Source organism: Akebia trifoliata, chromosome 6 (assembly GCF_017979445.1).
Source record: "Akebia trifoliata isolate Shusen 1 chromosome 6, ASM1797944v1, whole genome shotgun sequence".
NCBI classification, from domain to species: domain Eukaryota; kingdom Viridiplantae; phylum Streptophyta; class Magnoliopsida; order Ranunculales; family Lardizabalaceae; genus Akebia; species Akebia trifoliata.
Genome location: NC_141380.1, coordinates 6,850,528 through 6,853,758, shown reverse-complemented (window position 1 = coordinate 6,853,758; position 3,231 = coordinate 6,850,528). Strand labels below are relative to the sequence as shown.

Here is a 3,231-nt window from a genome sequence, read left to right as displayed (position 1 = left end):
TGATTTGTGGGTTGTGGATTGTACAAGTTAACTTGTTGCGGATACATTGTAATGTGATGGTTATCTTACATTTAAAGGATGATTCGTATGCAGTCAGCTCAACTTTGGAAGGAAATCCGCTTGATTCAGTGGTAGCTTTGATAGTTGACAAAGATGGAACTACAACAAGTGCACATGCTTTCTTAGAGGCAAATGGTGGAGTTGAATCATGTTAGAGGTAACTAAAGATGTGGTAATGGTGCCCACCTCTTCCCCTCTCCACACCAACTTGCACCAAGGTCCCACCATCCATCACATAAGCACCCATCCACTACACAACTTTAGACATCACACCACAACACACTCAAAGAAATCTTAGTAAAAGCCCGAGTCCTAGAAAAAAAAAAGTCCCCATGCAACTACTTAGTCTTTGGACTTGGTCATGATAGCCACATGTGGAGTACTCTAAATCATGGTGGCCGTACAGTTTTTCTAGAAGAAGACAAATCATGGATAGATCAAATAAGAGAGAGGTTCCCTACCATCTTACTATGTGATGTATGATAGCAAGGTAAACCAAATAGACGATCTGATGAAGATTGGCAAGAGAGGATTGTAGGATTGTGAGTGATCCTAGATTTTCTTAGTATTCACTTGGATTGAAGGGTGTACCTAATAAGGTGTATGAGACAAAGTGGGATTTGATCATGGTTGATGCACCAACAAGGTACCATGAAGATGCACTAGGTTGGCAAGTTCAACCTCGGCATTTAGCTAAGGCATCAAACCTCAAGTTTCCTAATTATAATCATCCAAATCTTACGAATGCTATCAATCTGTTTAAGTTTTAGGTTTTATTTAAAATTTACACTTTGAAATTACTTTCTATTCTTTTTCAATTATTAAGATTTGTGCTTGTTTGTTATAGATTTTGGCAATGCTAACTAATGATGAGAAACATTTATGTTATGCTCAAGAAATGACATTGGGGAAGTTGCAGTATTACGTTACCACTTCTAATTTGTTGACCTTTCATGCTTTCTATTTCCCATGGTAAATTCTAAAGGAATTTATGTAGTATGCACCCATTCCTTAAAATTGTAAATCTTACATGCATGATTTTAGTCTCATATATTTACAATAAAATTTGGGCATACGTGTTTGTACTTGATCCATGTGTTGGATGCATTTTGGATAGATGTGTACCTATGATTTGATGAGTCTATCATAACTCTTTATTTAATTTGCATATGTGTTTCTCTATTTAAAATTACTACTCTAGTAGAAATCAATTTACATTGCAACCTTACGCTCATATATCAATTTTTTACATTGCTTCTATAATATTTGTTTAGTTGTTGATTATGTTCCTGTAGACACCCCAATTTCCACGAACCCGTTAGGAAGATCCAAATTTTCTCGAATTGATTCCGATCTAGAACTCAAGATTTTCGACGGACCCACATTGTTATTTTGCATCATTTTCATGCATACATGCATCATGTCATATAGTTTGCATACTCAACCTTGTCCCTAACCCACTCCAAATTCGTATTCATTCTCCATTGACCGATCTAACCAAATCTATGCCCAAAACAAAGTCCATATTTTAACCTAAATTCAAACCCATTCTCTAAGTCCTAAACCCAATAACCCAAATCCATTACCTAGCCAACCTAAGCCCAAAACCCAAGGCCATTCTTAACCCATAACCCAAGTCCATATCCTAACCCAAACCCAAGTCCAACACCAAGCCCATTCCAAGTCCACTCTCTCACCCCTTCATAAGATGACACATGTTGATACCTCATATGCCCCCAATACCCAATGCATCATCTAATTGGAGGGTCAATTTTTCCTTTGTGAAAACTCAAGAATACCCTTCTCAAAAAGTTTAGTCAAACCAAAAAGATTATTTGGTCTTTGGTAATAATCCATAAATGTGAGGGAACTTCCCATTATGCCCTCAAAAGGTGGGAATCTTCAAGTACATACATGGAGTTCTCCCATTGGTCAATTTCAAAATTATACTTCCACCATTGCTTTATTTGTTATTTACAAATGAACCAAAGTCTACTTTTTACCTACCACTTCACCTTTACACATGTCATCCTCCTATTCACCCTCCCAAATGTGCTTTTGTTTTCTCATTGGTCCATTTCAAAACTACACTTCCACCCTTGCTTTATGAGTTATTTACAAATAAATCAAGATCTATTTTTTACCTACCACCCCACCTTTACACATGTCACTCCCCCATTCATCCTCCCAAAAGTATTTTTGCTTTCTCACCTTTATTTACCAAAAAATCAAGGATCAAAGAATGATTTTAGAGTTTCTTCACAAATGTCATATTTACCCTCATACAAATGGAAAATTCAAAAAGAAACAACCTAAATCTCATGTCCATTTTCCTTATTTTTAGGGTTGGACCACTTTATTCCCAAAAGTTCTTCAAAAACTCTATAAATACCCTCATTTTTATGATCAACTCATGCTCTCAAGCCCCCATCTCTCAACCTAAAACTCTACAAAAATTCATACTCATTCTCTTATCTTCTAAACTTCAACCCAACCTTCAACCATCTCACTCAACTCTCAAGTTTTCTTTTCAAGGTTCAAGTTCATCAAGGGATAAGGTGGGGTTTAATATGTAGATTTTATTTCAAAGCTTGCATATTCTTCTTCTAACCCTCTATTTTATTTTCTTTTTAGAAATCCTATAGGATGTGATGAATACCCTCTCTCATCCCCGGTAGATTGGACTAAGGTTCGATCGAAATGATGGGGGTTGAAGCCCTTTTAACCTTAGTTTCATGCATCATATTGTACACAATGCACACACCCACCTATGCATGGCAATGATGAAGAAATGTGTCACCCTATTGATGGGGTGAAACACTAAGTTTCTAGCCATGCATGCATGCATCAAGGTTGTGGCATCAAGGGAATTCCATCATGGAGTCACTCTAAAAGCTCAAACCTACATTCATATTCATAAATGCAATGTGACTACATAAGTCATTCTCTTCCATAGAATGCCCTTAATGTCACTTTGAAATCAAGACCCTTTTAAAAAGGGGACATTTCACTCCAATGCACACACCACCCTTATCATGCATTCTCATGCATTTAGTATTTATTTTCTTGAGTTTTTACAAAATAAAATGGCCAAGCAAGGTAACCACCTTTGGTGGAGAGGATGGGGTGCCTAACACCTTCCCCATCCTCTAACCGGACCTCATTACCTAG

At 37.0% G+C, this 3,231-nt stretch overlaps 1 pseudogene; it reads left to right on the top strand.

The window, feature by feature from the left end:
• The first annotated feature begins 239 nt into the window (after positions 1-239).
• Positions 240-830, top strand: LOC147399962 (glucuronoxylan 4-O-methyltransferase 1 pseudogene; annotated as a pseudogene).
• The last annotated feature ends 2,401 nt before the right edge of the window (positions 831-3,231 follow it).